The sequence below is a fragment of the Pinus tabuliformis genome, chromosome Q, assembly GCF_031772625.1.
Source record: "Pinus tabuliformis cultivar Carrire ecotype Pingquan chromosome Q, CPIR1, whole genome shotgun sequence".
Classification (NCBI taxonomy): Eukaryota; Viridiplantae; Streptophyta; class Pinopsida; order Pinales; family Pinaceae; genus Pinus; species Pinus tabuliformis.
In genome coordinates, this window is record NC_142296.1 from 371,302,701 (window position 1) to 371,324,868 (window position 22,168).

Below are 22,168 nucleotides of genomic sequence, written 5' to 3' on the forward strand. Positions count from 1 at the left end.
CAGGTTTTGATTTTCTATCAAATACTATAAATACGGTGGATTCCGAGGACGGTTCTTATCTCGTGTCAACCTCGTTAAAAAATGAAACAAGGAGTCATGAGGATAGTTCTTTTACTGTGTCAACCTCATTAAAAAATGAAACAAATCCCCTTTCCAAATCTCAAAGGTAAACCTTCATTCCAACCACCGAGTTGAATGCAATGAAGCTTGGGGAGCATGCACCTTGATTTGCATTATTATGCTAGGGGCATGCAAAATTATCACGAGCAGTGATACTGCAGGGTTCAAGCTCGTTAAAAAATAAACCCGCATCGAGCAGTTTTAGCACATAGTTCAAGATCGTTAAAAAATAAACATAAGCCATGAGCAAATGTTTCCCCCCACGTTTAAGCTTGTTAAAAAATGAACTATTCTTCGGTAAATAACCATCGTGAATGTAGTACTTCAGCCATTAAAGCCTTGGTCGTGTTTGCACTGTCACCTCCACTTTTTCATTGGCCGATCATTCACCCCCATTTGATTGTTTACCCATTCTGAGGAACAGCTACGAAGAGTGATTTCACTAGCCATCCTTGTAACACTGCCGTGATTGGAAAATTCCAAACCTTACCTGGAATCAGATGCTACCCATTTTATCACTCGTTCCTCAAAAGACGAGTCTCCTTTAAGCTCTTTTCAACTGACTCGTAAAATATGAAAAGATTGTCAAGCCATTGGCCTCTCCAGCTCGTTAAAAGGATAGGAAGTGCTATCCCTCCTCTAGATTTTAACCTTTTTGGACCTGAGGGATTATTACACAAAAAGATCGAGTGCTTGTTTTGTTCGGCTTGTTAAAAGTATCGAAAATTCATCCCTTCTGTATTGTTTTATAATTTTTCGGACTTAAGGGATTAGATGACGAAAAAGGAATTTTGGAGTTACCTTTACGTTCCTTTTCTAACTCTCTAAAATTGAAAAGGACCGAGTTATCTTTGTCGTTAAACTCGTTAAAAAGATTAATAGCGACAAACTTGTCTATAGACGAGAACGAGTTTCACTATTGCTAGGCTCGTTAAAACATAGCGATGGGTTTGCCCGAAGGGCAAATTATAGAACAAACACATGTTATCCTCCTCAAGCTTGACAAAAATAAAGAGGTACTGGTCAGCAATGACTAGGGAAAATTGGGAAGAAAACTTGAAGAAACTTTGTTGATAGCAAGTCGCTCTTGAACATGACACTTCCACTCCGTGTCCGAGTCGGGTTGGGTTGTTTCATTCACCGGTCACATCACCATGGTCACACCATACCATCCACATTTGGGGTTAATGCTACCAATCCATCGCATCAGTGTCACCGATATGTTCAAGAGAAGTCATTCTGAGAATTCACCTGTGTCTCACCCACTACCATACATTATACTCCATTCTTTCATGATCGCCACCCTGAACCTTATATCACCAGATCGTTTTCACCTCCATTAAAATCATTTGCTCCGTTCCGTGTCATTGATGTGGGATTCATTAAGGCCCTCCTGTGACGGATCACTTCTTGTCGACATCAGCTCATTATCCAAGAAGTTGATCTAGGAACACCCCATTCAGTACTTTGAAGCTTGCATGCCTCAATGGCAAGTTTCTCACTTCTGGCGACAGGTTTACATCAATGGCCTTCGACCGAAAGATTTTGCGTGGTGTTCGATGCCAAGTCCTTTATTCACACCACGTGAATTGTACTGCAGTACCTTGAGGGTCATTATCATTATCGGTGATTCCTCTCGCGCTTGTTAACAATTTACATCATTGACTGATAATCAAGCGATGTCTTTCCATGTTCGACTTCAGAACATTTCTCACATGGATCGACTTGTACTTTGAGTGAAGATCAGATAAGATTGAAGACCCCGGATCTAGTTTCATCCATCCGGGCTGCGATATATATTCAGGGAAATAAAGACATTAAATGTACATCATTGCTGCACAGATAATCATCCACTCAAAAGGATGATGGCTCTATCAGAATCATCAGTCTACACTCAGACGATTGTCTGTCCTATGTACATGAAAATGAATTTATAAAGCTGAGCATGGGAATGCCCACCTCAGCTAGATCATGAAAATAGTATGAAGATAATGTATTGTATTGTATCTTATTACAGGTCTCCTCCCAGCATTGAAAGAACTTCGGATCCTCATAATAAAGCATTTCACCCGACATCAAAAGATTAACGGCCTCATACTTTAAGGGGCAACTGTTATAGACATTTTTGGGCCCTACAACCCCGAGCATAAATGTCCATAAACTAAGGGATCCTAAGTCCCTAAAGGTGTTGTTCCAACCCCTAAAAGAACAAGGTCAACTGATTATAGCTTCTCCCAGAAGTTCTCCATGAAAAACTACTCAGAACTGGTCAAAATTGGATCATTGCACTTGCTCCATTGCCAGAGTGCGATGCATTGCACCTTGTACACATGGGAAGTGCGTTGCATTTCAAAAAGCCCTTCTATGGGGTGCGATGGATGAGAAAAGACAAGTGGTAGAGACAGTTCACGAGGTGGATAATCATGGAATCTTCCAGAAACTTCTCCTGGGACACTTGCCTCTCAGAATCGCCCAAGGATGAGTAAGAGATCAATGAGATCTCCAAGTGGCATCAAGAACTATCAGAGAGAAGACACTAATCAAAAACCCAGAGCTAACTCACACCTCTGCAAATATCTATATATAGATCTCTCATCCCAGAGATCCAGAGGTTGGGAGGCTGGAATTTTGCATATTGTAAGGAATTGTTGTTGGTTTCCTGAGACAAACATCAGATTGTTGGGTGATCTAAGCTTTGTTTGAGGTGAAGAGGGGCTTCTTTGCTGGGAGGTTGATGCTGGGTTAGAACAACCGGTTGTAACTCCTCTTGGCTCTTTTCTTGTTTATCAATAAAATCTATTTGAGTTTTCCTCCATGCTTTTGTGTCATTGATGCTTGTTACATTTGTATGGTCAATTTACATCTGACCCTAGATTGTTTATGATTATAGATCCATGTCTTTGTATAGTGCTATGCTTCTATGATCTTACAGGTACTTTGTGAAGCTGGGCATGCAAGGGAGCAGGTAGCTAAGGACTATCAAAGAAGAGAGGGATCAAATCAGGAGATTGGCGCAAGACAGAGGTTGGTCTTTCTGTTCCTCTCTATCTATAATTCATAAAGGAAAAACAAAAGTAGCTTTTCTCTGTTTGTTTCTAAGGCAGCTGTCACACCTTAGTGGGATAGAGCAATTCTAAATAGACACTTTTCCCTGTAACAGTTGGGCATAACTTCCTCCCTTAACTAGGATTCCAACATAAGGAAGGGTAAGGAAAATTCCTTTCTAATCCAAGGCATATGGCAGACAGTGAGTGATGGTTCAAGGTAAGGGATCAAACTCATTCCATTTGGTGCTTCTAAGGGAAGGGGACAATAGCATTCCCTCCTAACTAAGTGCATTCATATAGATTCCATACCTCCTAAGATTCCTAAAGGCAGGTGTGAGAAATTCCCTAGCACTGTTGGTTGTTTTCATTCATCAATCATATCTGGGTGGGGTTCTCAACCTTACAATAGAAGTGTTAATCTGATTTGATCTGATATTGTCTGGTAGAAGTAATAGGTTGGCATCCCATCTCTCCCCTACCCTAGGGTGGAGGTAGTAAGAAAGGGAGGTTCAGGGTAATCTTGTTCAATCCTGCCCGGAAAGGGATAGTACCTATGCACTAAGCGCGATTCATGAATCAAGTTTTCTAGGGAAAATAGGTAGAGGTCTTCAAGTGGGTGAGGTAGTGTGTAAAGGAAAGGCAGTAAGAAAGGGGTAAGGGGTAAGCGAAAATGGGAAGGTGCAAGGAGAGGAGCCAAGAATACCAAAGTAAAGATTATGGTTCAAAGACAAATCTAAGATGTAGTGAGGCTTATTCCTTCCTTCAAATAAGGCCAGAGGAAGGCAATAGTGATAGACTAGAGTGTATGAGGTGCAAAGTAAAGTAAATTGGGCAACCAACAAGTTCGGTATGTTGGAGTTGGTTCTGATCGATCCGAAAAACCTTATAAGATGCATGTTTGAATAAAGCGAACCTTTTTTTGTAGAGGTTTCGAGTCATATTAATTCACCAGGGTTGAAAACTCTATTTTTGTATGGGGGAATCGAGGTACACAATCATGTTCCCTTCAGTTTCGGCCTATGCACTTGAAGTCAAAAGTAAAGGGTTCAAGTAGGCATCCAGTTCGTCTATCCAGCAATTTCAAAAACCTTCTAATTCAATGTGTGTTCTCCCCTCCCTTATGGTATTTTGGCCTTACGACACCTCTCCTGTTAGTCGAATGGCCTTACGGCACTTGAATCAAACTCGTGTTTGGAAGGGATCGTAGTTATCTGATCCATCTGGGTTCTCAAACTCAAAATTTGGCTTTATATAAATTGACTCCATCACCTAATTTCCTTTGGCTTGGGCCTTGCACCTAAATCCTCAAGTCAAAGGGCTCACTAAAAACCTTTTCAGATGCGAGTTTGTCTAAATCAAATCTATGTGTGGAGGGGGTTCAAGGCATAATATTCCACTCGGGTATCAAACTTTCTATTTTATTAAGCTAAATCGATGATTTCCAACATGTCAAGTGATTACTGTAAGGCAGGGGCATCATAATGATGGTGCACAACTTGAATCCAAGGCATATGAAAAGTCTATTCCCTAAGAAGAAAGTTTTGTATGTTGGGTTGTTCGGATCGATATCCAAAATGCTCCAAAACACACATTTGATAAAGAAGAATTTGGTTTTTCCGAGGTGTGGAGAGGCGGATTATCCATCTGGGTTAAAGAACTCAAAGTTGGCTCTAGTAAACTAAATTCATTTCCTAGTTCCCTCCAACTTGGGCTTGGATGCCAAAATTCAAAAGTAAAGGGACGAAGCAAACTTGCTCGAGGCACAGAGTGGGTTGGTCTGTCTCCTTCCTCTCATACATGTTCATGAATGACGAGCAAAGTAATAAGGCGACATAAGTACATATATAAAGCCTTGCCTTCACTGACCTTATATTTCTCACTTTGTCTCTCAAGTAAGATCTAAAAGCCATGCCGATTGGTCTGATCCATAATTTGAAAATTTTTATAAAATGCAATTTTTGATTAAGAAAACCCTTATACTCATACCTCATATGAGTCCCTCTGGTTCCTTGTTTATCCAGGGTTTGAGACATATGATTCATCTGGGTCGAAAACTTGCATTTTGAAATAGTCAAATCACTTTGTGCCTGGCATTTCAGGTTCTTCCTCCATCCATTCATCCATCTAATCAGGCGGGTAGCACATCCACTGGGGTAAAGAAGTCACTTTTTTCTTTAGGCAACTTGCTTAATTTCCTAATTCCCTCTGGCAAAGATGAAAAGAAGGTAATGAAGTAGAATGCTTATACCCATAGTTAGCTTCTTTCTTCTCCACTTGCCATGGAAAGGACGAAGGGAAGGTTTTGTATTGGCCGTCTTATTGCACTGGTAAACCTCTCATGAAATAGATAAAAGGGAGGGAGATCATCTTCATTAAATAGACTGTTAATATTGACATCTATGAAAAGTACAGGATCATACATGGAATCCACAAAATACATATACATCAAACCAAGCACGTATAAGCCTCTCTTAGAAATGATAGAAGCTCTAAGAGAAGCGGGGTGGCAAGAGAGAAAACATAGCCCCTGCTAACCCTCAGAATCTATAGTAGGGAGGCTATGCTTCGAGAAAATGCAAGTGTTGTAGTGGGTGGTTTAGAGTCAACTTATAGACTAGGTAAAAGGGTTAGGCACTTCTATGTTAGTTGAGAGTAGAGCCTCAAGTGGCAAGTTTGCGTAGAGGCAGGTCAAAAGATATAGCTTTTAGCCCCCACCCAATAAGTTGATTTGGTACGTTAAGTGATGATCTGAAAATGAGATCTTAGATTACTTTTAAGGTATTACAGACTCATGTGTAGGATTTCCTATATTAGTTGGTGCAACGGATCGAAAAGATTGCGAATAATATAGACAATGAGCAGTTAAAGAATCATAACAGACACACACACATAACACAACAAATAATCAGGGAGTTCACCCAAAACTCTTGGGCTATGTCTCCTAGTCTAGCCTTCAGTGGTGACCTCTCTATTATGTCTTCAAGAGCAGAGTTTTTACAAAATGTGAGCTCAAATTGAATCTTAACGCAACAAGAGAAAATAACAGGGTTTTGCTTGAATCCCTCAAGTCTTATTGAGTACACAGACTCTCCCTCTTGATCTCTGTCTCTATTTTTTCTCTGTCTTAGCACTGCCTGCCCTGTCTCTTTCATTCAATGGCTTTTAAGACAATCGATGCTTGTCTGTTCAGTTTCCCTTTCGGGCTCTCTAGCTCCCGGCCTCTGTCCGCTCAAATCCCCTCTAAGCGTTAAACAATCATTTTTAAACATCTTCAGGGATGGTGGCCACCTATTTCGCAATGGAAGGGACCATCGGTGCATTAGAAATCCCAAAACAGTCTTTCTCTATTTACACAGAGAAATACACAACAACACTATAAAAATCTACCAAAACGCCTTTTTCCAAACTTGAAATATTATTAACTCTGCCCTAAGATCCATCGGGTCTGCCTTTGTATCGCTTTCGCAAGTCGCTCGGTCGTGGGTTCCTTTGTATTTGGGTTTATTATGAAAAATCCCAAATACAAAGAAAATCCTGACAATTTTCCCCATATCGGACTTCAAATGCTATAGTATCTCATTCATAACCCTTTCGGGTCCAGCCATATCGCATGTTGCATCTCCCTGTTTGGCTTCCAATTGCCGATTGCGTCAATCGACCTTATCGGCTATCGATGCATCGGATGGTCACTGGCCTCTTTGCATTACCATTTTATATAGTTGCGATGTGATATTGCGATATCGCAATCGCATATCACTAATCCTCCAGGCCATGAGTTAAGTCCCTTTGTACATGCATATGAGTGATGCAATATAGCACGGGTAGATCTGGACCGTTGGATCTACACGCTTGATTGACGGTCCTTGTCTAATCGTGCTTGATTGCCATTGTGATTTCCATATGGACGCGCTCGATTAACTCCACCTGCCACCACCGATTGCAATACGTTGATCAGATTTGGACCATTGATCAGCCAGATCTGACGACTCCTATGCATTGTTGTTTTGGGCTCCGATAGGCTCTGTTTTCACCATTTCCGCATGTTTTTTTCTTGCTCAATAGTGTAATCCACCTTTTGTAAAGGTTTTTCTCATGTGACAGTTTTTTATTTTTGAAGACATAGAGGGATTTTAGGATCCATTTTTTATCATGCCTTCCCACTGAAAAGGATTTTGGACCACCAAAAGTTGGTTTTTAAGCATCGAACAAGTGAGGATACAACTTCCTCACTTGTCCAATCTCTATCCATCATTCACTACTTGGTTTTGAACCTTTGAGCTGGATTCTCAGGTACTCAACATCCCCTTTGCGTGTAGTTCTCACCTTCCTATCCAGAACTATGTCTTCCTGCAACTCATTGAGATATTCAGGCAACAGATCATCAATAGAAGGCAACTGACTTTGCTCTTCGAGATCTTCAATCAATGAAGGTTCATACAGCCTCAAGTTCTCTGCATTAATGACTGAATAGATATGCATATAACTTGGAAAATCAAGGCGAAAATAATTTTCACCAATTTTCTAAAGTATCTTGAAAGGCCCATACCTTATTGGGTTCAGCTTCTTACTTTCACCTTGCATTTTTTCTTTGTTGATGTACAACCAGACTTGATCACCAACTTGGAAGCTATGCTTAATTCGATGCTTGTCATGCCTTGCCTTGTACTTGGCCTGGCTTCTTTCTAGCTATTCCTGCATTGCCTGGTGAATTTCTTGGATCTGTTCAATGAACTTGGTTGCTTTGTCCACATCATTGTGTCCATCAACTGCTATGTCTTTACCAAAGACAAAATCTAAGGGAGACTTTGGTGTAAAACCAAAACAAGTCTCAAAAGGAGATCTCTGAGTAGAAGAGTCTTTAGCATCCTAAGCTTTGGGATGAACATTTATGTTATGTGCAACAGCCCCTAAGAAATTGGATCACTGTCTTGTTGACCACCTTTGTTTGGCCATCTGTTTGTGGATGAAATGTTGTGCTCTTCTTCAATCTAGTGTCTATCAATTCCCACAAACTTGACCAAAACTTCCCAACAAATCAGGAATCTCGACAGATACAATGGAAGTGGGTAACCAAAAATGAACCCATACATGCTGAAAGAACAACTTTGATATTTATTCAGTTGTAATCTGCTTGTTACAAGGTATTAAAATACACATTTTGCTAAACCTATCCACAATAACATATAAATAATCATGACCTTTTTCTAGATTTTGGCAATCCCCCAACAAAGTCCATGGAAACACTTTCCCAAGGATGAGAAGGAACTGGAAGTGGAGTGTACAATCCTATTTTTCTATTGATGGGTTTGCTTTTAGCACACGTGGTACACCCTTTAATATATCTAGAAACTGTTTCATGCATTCTTGGCCAATAACAAAACCTTTGTAGCTGTGAAACTATTTTACTTACACCAAAATGACCTGATATAAGAGAAGTATGTGCTTCTCGAATTATGTTAACTCTTTCAGTTTGTGTAATGCATAACTTTCCCAAGTGATACAAGAGTTGGTCCTTAACATAATAATCCAATTCTTCTACTTGTTTTCCATGACTTAAAGTTGCATATACATCTTTAAAATCTATATCTTGAGCATATTGTTCAATGTAGCTTTCATGCATTACTGAGTTATGCTTAAGTATAGTAGATGCATTTATGATTGGTCTGGATAACATATCTGCAACCTTATTGTGTATTCCTTCTTATATCTGATGAAAAGATGAAACTGTTGTAGAAAACCCATCCACCTATAGTGTCTTGATTGCAGTAATTTAGTTTTTGAGTGCAAATATTGAAGTGGTTGATGATTTGTATGTATAATTGTTTCTTTTCCCATTAGGTAATGTTTCCACTTTTTCACATTCTGTACTAATGCATACAATTCTTTATCATATGTGGGATAATTAACTACTGCGGAATTAAATGTCTCAGAATGATAACATATGGGTTTACGATGTTGCATCAACACTGCTCCCATGGCATAGTCACTGGCATCTATTTCAATCCCAAATGGTCATTGAAAATCTAGCAGTGCTAGTACTAGTGTTGTACTAATTTTTTCCTTTAAGGTGTCAAAGGCTTTCTGCTATTTGCCTCCCCACTGAAACACCTTGTTCAATCCTATTAAAGCATGTAATGGAGCTGCAATCAAGGAAAAGTTAGCGATAAACTTTCTCTAATATTCTATTGCTCCTAGGAAACTCCTAACTTCTGTAGTAGATTTGGGTTTAGGCTAGTTCATAATGACTTCAACCTTAGAGGGATCTATCTTCAATTCACCACCCCCTATAATATGACCCAAATAATTAAAAGATGTTTTGCCAAATTCACATTTTGATAACTTCACATAGAGATTTTCTCTTTTCAAAACATCTAAAGTTTTCTTTACATGCTTCAAATGTTCTTCCCAAGTTTTACTGAAAACAAGAATGTCATCTAAATATACAATTACAAAATCATCAATAAAAGGTCTGAGTACATCATTCATAACTCTCATGAAAGTGGCAGGAGCATTAGTTAAGCCAAAAGGCATAACCAGACATTCATACAACCCTTGCTTTGTCTTGAAAGAAGTCTTCCATGCGTCTTGTTTTGCAACTCTGACCTAATGATAGCCACTATGCAAGTTTAACTTGGAAAAGTAAACTGCTTCTTTCAACTGATCTAATAGATCATCAATGCGAGGAAGGGGATACCGATTCTTGATTGTTATTTTATTCAGTGCTCTGTAATCAATGCACATCCTCCACGAACCATCTTTCTTTCTCACCAGTATGATTGGAGATCCACATGGTGATGTGCTTGCTCTTATGAACCCTTTATCGAGTAGCACCTGTACCTGCTTCTTGATCTTTGCATTCTCTAAAGCGGATAACCTGTACATTCTGATGTTAGGTAATGGAGCATCTTGCTACAAATGAATATCATGTACGATTTCCCTTTTGGGTGGTAGACCTTTATGTTCTTGAAATAGGATATCATATTCTAAAACAACTTTAACTAAATCAGCTTTCTGTTTAGCATCACAGCCTTCAAATACATTGGTTTTATCAGGGTTCTTTTACTTTAACACCATTAGTAAAAATTGATTGCATGAATTTACAATTCTTTTCATCTGCCCTGAGTTTATGAGAGAGTAGTTATTTTTGAGTTTATGAGCTCTTACAATATATTCTATTCCATCTTTAGTGAGTTGATACTTATTTTCAGCTCTATAGAAATGGTTTTTCTATCATACAAGTAAGGACTTCCTAAAATAATACCACATATATCCAAGGGAACTATATCTAACTCAACCTCATCTACAAATTTTGACCCAATTGTAAACCTAAGTTTACATTGTCTAGTCACTTGTAGCTTTGATTTATCACATACCCAACCTAATGGATATGGTTTCTTGTGAGGTGTTGTTAGTAAGCCCAACTTCTTTACAATTGTTTCAGAAATCAAGTTTACTTGTGATACACTATCAAATAAAGTATCAATCTTTTGGTGCCTGGAAATAACTCTAATATGAAAAAGCTCATGTCTTTTCCTCTCATTATCTTCATTATCAATAGATTGTGCAGAATTACTTGTAGATGATTTAGAATTTTTACCTTTTATACCTATGGTTGTGACTATTGTTTCATCACCTAAGTCTGACCCCAAGTCTTTCTGAATAGCAGCAGCAGTCTTCTTCTTCTTACCACCGAACTTCTTAGGTTTCAGCTCCGGATGAAAAGATCAACAGTGTTCATCATCGTGTCCATCCTTCTTGCAATGAGTGCATGGAGGTTTGTCTTTCTGTACAATGTTTGTCTTCCTATCCTTCCATCTCAGCTTCTTCTTTTCCTTGTTCTTGCTTGCAGACGGTTTTGATGATCACCCAATCTCTGGGTTCACATTCTTGCCTCTAGCTTCTAGATGTGTATCTTGAACTGATACATCATCTAGGCTAGTGGGGTTAAACATGAGAATGGTGTGCTTCAAATAGCTATGCGGACCACCTATATACTTCAACAAAGTTTCAGGTTAGTCTAAAGATATGCCTAGAGTTAAAGCTCTTTTTCTAAATTCCTGGGTATAATTTTGTACACTTTGGCCCTTTAATTGGCAAAGAGTTTGCCAACTCATCATTTCCTTTTGCATATAAGCTAGAGGATATAATTGTTTTTTGATGGTAGAAACAAATTCATTCTAGGTAGAAAGGATTTTACCATATCTCTTCAGATCAGCTTGTGTCTTGCCTTCCCACCACACTAGTGTAGTTCCTCCAAGGTGAAGGCTAGCCAACTAATCCTTCTCCTTTCTGAATCAATGTTTTTCACCCTGCAATATACATCAATCTGTCTAATCCATTTATCTGGCTTTTCTGCGTTTAATTCTCCATCATAAATTGGCAAATCAAATTTCACATCTAATTTAATCAAAGATGTTTTCTTCTTTTTATTTTCAGGGCTAAGAGATGAGGATGATGGAGGTGATTATGGAGGATATGATGGATGAGGCTTTCCCCTTTCCCTTTGCCTTATGGGGCTTCTAGAGAAGGTTCCTCTACTCCTTTGTCTTGTTTGGGTGTTGAAGTGCTTTCACCTCGAATCTTCTTGAATTCTCGATACATCTCTTCCACCATGGCTCGCATGGTCATAAATTTGTCCATGAACTAAGATTCTAATTCCAATGGGGTTTGTTCTAACATTCTCCTCCTAGGATAGACTCTTCCAATTTCTAGATTAGCCTCAACAAGTTCTCCTTCTCCTAGTTTGAGCTTTGACCTAGTTAGCATTCAAAATTCCAGCACAAGCTTGTCTAACCTTAGCAAACCTAAAGCTTTGATACCACTTGATCCAAAAATGAGATCTTAGATTACTTTTAAGGTATTACAGACTCATGTGTAGGATTTTGCTATATTAATTGGTGCAACAGATCAAAAAGATTGCGAATAATATAGGCAATGAGCAGTTAAAGAAGCATAACATACACACACACATAACACAACAAATAATCAAGGAGTTCACCCAAAACTCTTGGGTTACGTCTCCTAGTCTAGCCTTCAGTGGTGACCTCTCTATTATGTCTTCAAGAGTAGAGTTTTTACAAAATGTGAGCTCAAATTGAGTCTCAACACAACAGGAGCAAACAACAGGGTTTTTCTTGAATCTCTCAAGTCTTTCTGAGTACACAAACTGTCCCTCTCACTCTCTGTCTCTGTTTTCCCTTTGTCTCAGCACTGCTTGCTCCTATCTCTATCATTCAGTGGCTTTTAAGCCAATCGGCGCTTGTTTTTTTGTTTTCCCTTTCAGGCTCTCTGGCTCCTGGCCTCTGTCCACTAAAATCCCCTATGAGAGTTAAACAATCATTGTTAAATGTTTTTAGGGACGGTGGCCACCTGTTTCACAACGGAAGGGTCCATCAGCACATTAGAAATCCCAAAACAATCATTCTTTGTTTACACAGAGAAATAAACAGCAAAACTGTAAAAATCCGCCAAAAAGACTTTTTCCGAACTTGAAATATTATTAACTCTGCCCTAAGATCCAGCGGGTCTGCCTTTGTATTGCTATCGCAAGTCGCTCGGTCGTGGGTTCCTTTGTATTTGGGTTTATTATGAAAAATCCCAAATACAAAGAAAATCCTAACAATTTTCCCCATATCAGAATTCAAATGTTATAATATCGCATTCATAACCCTTTCGGGTCTAGCCATATCGCATGTCGCATCTCCCTGTTTGGCTTCCGATCGCTGATTGTGTCGATCAGCCTTATGGGCTATTGGCACGTTGCATGGTTGCTAGCCTCTTGGCATCACCCCTTTATATAGTTGCGATGCGATATTGCGATATCGCAATCGCATATCGCTAATCCTCCAGGCCACAGGTTAAGTCCCTTTGTACATGCATACTAGCGATGCATTATAGCGTGGGTAGATCTAGACCGTCATATCTATGCACTTGATCAACGGTCCTCGTCTAATCACTCTTGATCACCATCACGATTTCCATAAGGCTGCGCCCGATTAACTTCGCCTGCCACCGCCAATTGCGATATGCCGATCAGATCTGGACTGTTGATTGGCCAGATCGGACAACTCCTATGCATTGTTGTTTTGGCCTCCGATAGGCTCTGTTTTCACCATTTTCATGTGTTTTTTCTTACCGATAGTGTAATCTACCTTTTGTAAAGGTTTTTCTCATGTGATAGTTTTTTATTTTTGAAGACTTAGAGGGTTTTTAGGATCCATTTTGGATCAAGTGAGACCAGAAATTGAAATACTGAAAGGTGAAAAACCTTGTTATGATAGTTTGTTTTTCCCCTACCAAGATGTGCAAAAGAAAGCTAAACGCACCTTTTATCCTCATTTCATTTTCTAACAAGCACCATGTTGATTGGAAACTAAATACGTGTATCTCAGAACGATAATTATCTTGGCATCACATAGGTTTTCGACTTATTTCTGTTGTTCAGTTGTTTTCACCTCTTGGGAAGTTGAGGATGAGTTCGCACTAGTTGAGGGTGGAGACAGATCATAATATTCCTAGGGAGGAACAACTTTTTTGAAGGTTTTTCTCCTTACATGAGGTGGATACAGAAGTAAACTTCTAATTTCATTGCCTAGTTCATTAAGAGATTTGTTGTAAATACCACTCACTCCCTGCCTCTTCAAGGATTTAAAGGGAACACTTTCTGTCTTCTTTATATACCCCAATCAATCAGAGGTGTTTGGATCTATTTGTAAGGGAGATTCTATTTGTTAGGTTCTGGAACCACAAAAATTAGGTTGAAGCAGTACGAGCAGTTCCATACCCAACAACAAAGGAAAAATCATAAGTAGCAGACCCCGTTGGTTAAGCAAGTGATCCAGATCGTAAATATCTGGTTGCTTATTTGGTCCAAGAGCCATTTTGAGAACCAACCGCCAAAGATCCATCTACTAGCTAGTTAGTAACAGGGCAGGGTAATATCCACTACCAACAAGATAAGATCTAGCCAGTTTCACACCAGCGGGAAAGTCCACCACACTAGCAAGGGAAGGAAAAAAGTCGAACTAACAGGGGGAGGTCTACTAGTAAGGGATGATCTAGAATAAGATCCACTAAAATGAGAGCAGCTTGAAAAACACATCCCGGTGCACATCAGCTCAACTAGTAAAAACCAACTTGGATGATTTGGATGATCTTCAATCTAGGCCACCTTTACACTCTCTTGCCATGTTCGTAATGGGAGAATTACTAGCTAATAAAGTATCAGATTCATACATATTAATTGACTAACCAATAGTCCAATAGGCCATGTTCCCACTCTTCAATTTCCCAGTAAAAATTGTATAATTTCTAAAGTAAAGCATCTAAAGTAAAGAAAATGTTCGGAATCAAGTGTGTGTAATGGGAGGTACATGGATGTTGTATGGTGTTCTAGTTCATGAAGTGGCTATGACATGCTCATAAATAGAGAGAAAAAAGGGGAAAAATACATTAGTATCTAAGTATGTCCTTAAGTGGGCTAGGGTTGTTTGGGGTCAAAAGGTTAAAGCAAGGCTTGGGATCTAAATGTAAGCCTCCCATAATCATGTCTTTTAGGACACCCTCACTTGGTTTAATGGAGCTGGGCTATAAGCAAGCATTGTAAGAAGCATTTGGGTAAGTTCAAGGAGCATAGCTAATAAGCATTAGGGAAAGAAGTATAGCTGCATTAGGGTAGGAGGAAAGCTCAAATTTGGGTAAGAAGAGCATAACTAAGAAGTATTTGGGTTCAGGAGTTTGGTGTCTCTAACGGTGTAAAGTCGGGCTCAAAAGTATTCTGACGGGCTCAATGTCTATATCTTCTGACATTTCTTGGCGAGCTCTCTCAATCTATCTCGAGGGGGGGTCTCTAAGGAACGATGTTTTCTCTATATCTATCTCTAGCAGGGGGCTCTCAAAATATCTCGGATAGGTCTCTCTAAGGATCGGTGGGTTAGCTAGATATATATTTGGTTGAGGTCAAAACCTATTATAAAGCCATTGAAACACACTCTATATCCACTTTGTGACCTTCGATGGGTTGAAAATTCATATGGGGTCCATCACCATCTTTTTTATTTAGCCAACTTGATGAGTTCCATATTCCATATTCTTAGAGTAAAGAGTTCAATATATACTTTACAAAGATGAATTTCATGGTATAAAAAAAAAGAATAGGCAAGGGAGTGACTTCAAGGCATAGGTGAATGTTAGGTGGTTAGCCAATGGAGGGACGAAGTTGTACGTAACCATTAGACCATTCCTGTTGACTGAGTGGGTTGTATACAATGGTGTTGTGGATTTTAAGGCCCAAAGTGACTCTCTATCAATTATAGTATGGTCATGATTTCATAGTTTTTATACTCTATGGTCCATCACATTATAGCAGTTGGAGTTATTGTATCATAATTGGGTTACATATGAAAATGAATGTAGCACAAGAGTGAACCACACAATGCACCTCCTGACTTGATGGGTAGTTGTATGTGAGTGAGTACCAAATTCTTTGAGAGCCGGGTTCAAATTCCTTTAAAATGGTTGCAACCAAATTCACCATACCATATTATGGAGACCCAGTTCTAGTAGCAGTAGCGAAAGTTCCAGGACTAGAGCCAAATTCACCAAATTGAGACCTAGTGCCAACAACAAGAGTCAGTAGGTTTGCAGTAGTTTAAGTGGCACCATCAGCTAGTACAATAGGATAAAGATTCATATTAGAGAGTACTTACCTCCACGTTCTTGTAAGTGTAAAGCTATTCCAAATTTAATCACTTTATCCACTTTCTAAAAAAAGTAAAAATAAAAATAACACTTATGGGTATAATAGCATATGGATAAGTAACATTCATTGGTTGAACTTGGGCCCTAATTAAAAAAGGCTAACTTTCAAAAGGTATTCTTTATTGGATTGGCTCTTCACTAACTTTCTATTTTTGGCCTCGTCACTTAAGAATTGCTCTTTGGGATAGTTTGTTGACTATTGAAATCTCTTAGGATTTTTTTGTTGTAGTCGAGTGCTTGTTTTCTATATCATACGGTCTATCTGCCACCTTACCAGGCATCCATAAATGTGCAGAATATCTCTATGTGTGAGTGCTTTGTGTTCCTTTATTTTTGCATGGATTGTGTTGTTTAATGGACTGGTTCCATGGATGGGTTTTGTGAATCATCTTGCCCCCACATCAGGGGGAACGAATATGTTTGTTCGAGTAAGTATTCTGTTGGGTCCACCCTTAAGAGCAAATGCAACCCTGTTACCCGATCAATGTGTAGCTACTTTGTTCCCACCTGACCAGCAATGCATCAATGTGATTGTATATTGGCATGTCACCCAAGCTTCTCACTTCCCTGCCTCAGAAGAATCCCCAAGGTTATACCTAAAAAAAGAAGCCTTAACTAGTTGATCCAGTTCTTTATGATGAGCGCGATCATGATCAAGATGAAAATGCTCGTGATCCCTTAGTTTAAGGATAGCTCACCAGTAGTTTGAGTCCCTTATTCAAGAGCCCCCAACCATTTATCTCTTTCTATTGATCCAGCACCAACAACAGATCCTTATGTCATAAAAGTAGATCTAGTGAAGGCAAGCTCAGGGTGTTAAGGCATGGTAGCTCGCCTAACAAGGTTCTATGGATCACTCAACCTTGTTCGACTGGATGGGTATGGATGTTATAAACCTTTTGGATGGATGGCTACACTCACAATGTATTCTGAACACATGTTACGCAATTTGTCATTCGATGATCATTTGCTATGGGTTAAAATCGTTTGGGATGGCCTTTTCAACCTTCTGGATGGGTGTCTCAATAAATTGGGATAACCTACCTATGCACTCTGAAATTTTCAATATCCATGTTCACATTCTCATCTTGATAGGCAACCTTTTAATTAGCTCTAAAATTGAGCAGAAGGTTATCCCTATTGGATTGGACCAATACCTACCCCTAACTACTTTCTATCTAAGCGGGGACCACTATTCTCTATTTACTAACGAGATTATGCAATAATCGATTCCTCTCAGCACTTGGCTAAGCTTATCCATTAAGCTATATTTCTATTTTGTTTATTCCCTCAATCGCATCCTCACTGCCGATTGATGAGAGTGTCGATCCCAGCCAGTTAGAGAGAGAGAGAGAGTTGTTCCTCACCAATTAGAGAGAGCCAACCAATTAGTCGAGCATGCTTTCGCATCCTCTCCCTTATGGTCTAGCATTAAAAAGCATCATGACTTGAATACTTGCTTGCCTTGATCAACCCTCTCATTTTGAATTGAGGAGAAGAAATGAAAATGACAGAAAAGCATAATGACATATATAATGATATATATCTTTGTATACGATATTATGGTAGATCAATTCTGTCCGTTCGGGAAAGGTTGTTCCTTCCCCTCACTCAGTTCGGCAGAGCCTGTTTATTTCCTATGAACGTACCTCACCCAAGGCGGTCGAGTTATTTAACGTACCTCATCCCTCGATCTCCTGATGGTCAATTCTTTAGGCTCGTAGCTTGCCCTCGTACCTCTCCTTACTCGACTTACTTACCGGGTGAAAATGAGAGGTTTGGACCTTATCTTCAAAGGTCCTTTCAGGCGGGCGGTAAGGTCGGTCCTGCCCTTCTAACGATAACGAAGGTCTGTCTTTCCTTCATGGTCGAGGTCCTTCTTTATGGTCGAGCGTGTCCTGTTAGCTCTGCTACAAACTTCAGCAGTTGGGGGATAAAATGACAGCTTTACCGTATTGTTGATGGTTAAAGGGAGCTCACAGCAGTCTTTCCTTCCCTCCTCCTTCAGCTTCCTCATTTTCTCTTAGCCCTCCGTATCTCTGTTTTTCTCCTAAAACCTCTTCATTCCTCACCTTTCCCTATTTCCCTGATTTAGTTTCTTTTATCCCATTGCCTCTGTTTTATTTTTATAAACTCTGCATTATTTCTTTAGCCCCGGGCACCGTGTTTAAATGGTCACATGACCATGATCGTGTGACCATGCACCTTTCTTACGTCCCTTTTCCCTCATCGCAAAGCAGCAAAACGCGTAAATCCCTATAAAGCCACCCCCCTTTCTACTGCCGACGCGATTCTACGATCGCTCCTCTGCCGTTGATCACCCTGATCTAACGGTCTCTGTGTTTTTCGCCTACATGATAAACCTCGTGCATGTTTCCCTCCATCCGATCGTCCGTCGCACGATCGGACGGTAGTTGCTTCTCCCGATCGCGCGAGTTGCCCACTTGTTAATGCGTGGGGAAAGTGGTTTCCTACCTGTCGTGTCGGCCACATGTCACAATTCTATTGGATCACACCATCGGGTACGAAAATAGCCCACCTCTGATAAGAGGTGCGGGGAAACCGCTTACTGCCATCTGCCTGTCCTCCTGCCCATTAATTTCCATGCACCTTTTGCGCCCAATCGCTATCGGATCTACCCGACCGCGATCCAACGACTCATAATGGTCTCCGCACACTTCCTCCCGATAGCTCCCTCCGATGCAATCTTAGCCGTTCATCTACACGATCCAATGGCCCACATTCACCTATCCACTACCTCCCGATACTCCTCATCTAACGATCTCCGTCATTGATTTGTGTGATCCGATGACTTAGCTTCGTTCTTCTGTTTAGTTTACTCTTGCCATACTATCTATACTACCCACGGCTGTTCTTTAATCCTCAACAACTGTATTTAAGGAAGGAGATGGCCGAGAAGAAAAAGGACGGCATTGAGCAGTCAAAGGCATTTAACAGTTATGGAGTTTCACTCATACAGCACTCCACCTGACCGAGAAGAACTGTAGAGCACCAGTGAATGTCAAGTTCATCCATTAAAGCAGCAGATCATAGCAGAGGCCCATTCCAAATAATTAATGTGGTTTGTGGTCCATTATGACCCTTCCTCATATAACACAATAGAGTGTTTTTGTAATTAACCTCTATATATATCCAGAAGAGAGAATTTAATAGGGTTGATGAATGTTATTTTGATGTAAGCTTCAACTTCTGGAGACTGTAACTACTGTGATACCTATAGCGTCTGGTCTTCATTTTCAGCTAATGCAAGCTTCTTTTGCTATCAATTTCTCACTTTCCACTTCTTCTTTGTTCCAGGTTATGCCTGTTATGAATTTTTCATTTGCTCTTAATGTTTAGCATTAGAGGGGCTATCATCCCACCTCTATGTTAGAATCTAGTTAGTATTATTGAATGTGTATGCAAGTTTCTATTGTTTTAATGCCAGAGAGTTATCATCCTGTCTATGCATTAGGAAATAGATTTACAGACCTTTTAACTAGTTGTAGCCGGCCATCACATGGTCTTGTGCATCTGCTAGTGTGGTCAGTATTCTCCATGTTCACCTATTCCTTGATCTGTGAGTAATTGGTGGTCTAAAGCCTTGTAGTCTGGGGGTGTTCACCCATGTCTGGAGTTAAGCATAGTAGAAGTGGTTATCTGGATTTTATATGCATCATTCCTTCCATTCATCCACCTATTTCCAACATTTTTGTTGAGTTTGTAATGTTCCCGAGCATCTTTGAGATACAACCTAGGAGAGTTTCTTGGGGTGATAACATAGATTGGCGCCGTTGCTGCAGAGAGGAGATTGAAGCTCAGCTTCCCTGGGAGAATGACACAGTTCCAAGCTTTGATGATAGAAAAGGCTTGGACACATATTCTGGTTGTAATCATCTATCTGGCGATTCCACTAGAGGAAGACCAACCTTTGGCGACTCCACATTGCAGTCCTGGCTCAGTTTGTGAGGCATGTTGGGAGAAGTCTTCAGAAATCACTAGCTGAACCAGTGCCTGATCCTGAGAAGATCGTTAAGTAGAAGAAAGTATCATAGAAAGGAGCATCAGGACTAGGTAAGCCTTAGAATTTCCATGTATCTCTACTAGTGAAAAGTCACCTTCAGAGATTCATAAAGCTCCTTAGTCATTCATTTCCCTTTTGGACCTCAGTTCAAAGAAGCTTCCATGTTGTCCATCATATTCCTTTGTCTCTATCATTCTTTTCATTGATTCATACCACTCAGTCTACCAGTATCCTTCCACTTACCTCAGTCATGGCAGGCCAGCAAGCCCTCACAAAGATAGAAAGAATAGTTGCTGCTAGGTATGGACCCCTGGTCTTGTCTGTCCCTTTGAATGCCATGCCTGCAGGAGATTATCAAGAATATATGCCTAAGTTTACTGGTGCAGAAGGAGTAACAGTTGAAGAGCACCTTGAGGCCTTTTATAGCTATGCTGATAACCTAGATATCAATGAAGAGGATGTGTGGATGAGGGTTTTTGTCCAAAGCCTAGATGGGGAGGCTAGAAAATGGTTCATAAATTTACCCCCTAGGTCTATAGCAGATATTGAGGCCCTAGATGATGTGTTCCTAAAGCACTGGGGGAATAATAAATATTTGCTCTATTATCATACTGAGTTTGGGAACTTGCAGAGAGAAGATGGTGAGCTGTTGTCTGATTTCAACGTCAGATTTAATCATATGTACAGCAAAATGCCAGCTGAGGTAAGACCAACCCCTAATTCTGCTATGATTACTTATGCCAATGCTTTCGATTCTCAGTTCTACCTGCTGTTAAGAGAAAGAAGATGTGTTTCTTTGGCTGATATGCAAAATGCAGCCTTTGAGGTAGAAGCAAACATCATTGCTGCAGACAGACTTGAAGGTGATGTTGAAAGGAGAAGTTAGGGAGGTGAATCCTCATCACCCTCAGATCCTGAGATAGATAAAATGGCCAGGATGATTGAGTTGTTAGCCTCTAAAGTTTCCAAGTTAAAAGCTGAGCAATATTCTCAGGAAGCTAGAGCTCATTGTTCCTTTTCTTTTCCAACTCCATATCCATATAAAGGAGCACAGAAGCAATTGTATATTTTGCAGAGAAATCAAGATGCAAACGAAGACAAAAGGGTGAAGACCCTTTTTCAGAATATAGTCATGGAAGAAGAGTTGTTTGAAGAAGAGGATGAGGTCCATGGTTAGGAAGATAAGGGCAATGCCCCTCTCCTAACCAGAGCTGCTTTTGAAGAAGCATTATCCAAAAGCACTGCTCGTGAGTTTGTTGTACCTGCAAAACAACAAGCTTATCAGCAGAAGCAAGTAGCACCAGATCCCTTCATCCTCAAAGAATCTAAGCCTAAAGCCAACACATCTTCTAGTGGCTATGTAGATCTACAAATTATCCAGCTAGCTTTCATCCCCAGTCCAATGATCAATAAGGGAGAGGAAAGCTCCTCATCATCTTTCGTCCCTTTCCCTGCTCAAGTAAAATTCCCTCACAGTTGCCCCCTCAACTCTAAGGCAGGACATAATTCAAAGCCCAAGGCTGATACTGATCATCTTAGACTTGATATTCTAATGCCTGCTCAGATGGCCTCCACACACACTGAAAAGGCAATTTATCAGATGACAGAGGAAAAGAATGCACAGTCTTGGAACTCCTCCTTGGATGTGGATTGTTCTAAGAAAAATAAAAGAGCAGATCATGTCTCTGTGTCCCCTGCACAAGAATACATTGGTCCACCATTTATACTAATTTTGCAGGCCACAGAGGAAATAGAGAAGTACATAGAAGTCATGATTATTCAACAGGTGTACAAAGGCTCCCATGAAGAACATCCAAGGAAGAGAGCACAGAGAAGGGAGATGGAAGTTGATCCATATCTACCTATTAAGCTCAAATGCCCTAAAATCTTTGAGGTAGAGGATCAAATAAATCTAGTTTTGCAACTCTATGATGAACTGGCCGAGAGTAGGAGAAACACTTTTGTTGGCTCATCAGTTGGCCAGTTTTTGGATATTTATGTTGTTTAAGGTCCTCTCGCCTTAATGATTGTAAGCATTTTCTTTTATAGGTTTTAGTGTAGACTTAATTTGACTCCATGCCCAATGGAATACTAGGCAATTTTTTTAAGCTGGTTTTGTATGAAGGCATTGGTCTGCATTTCTTGAGACCTCACAGGGAGGATCTCATCCCCAGAAGGAGCTAGTGTTAGCTCTGCTACAAACTTCAACAGTTGGGGG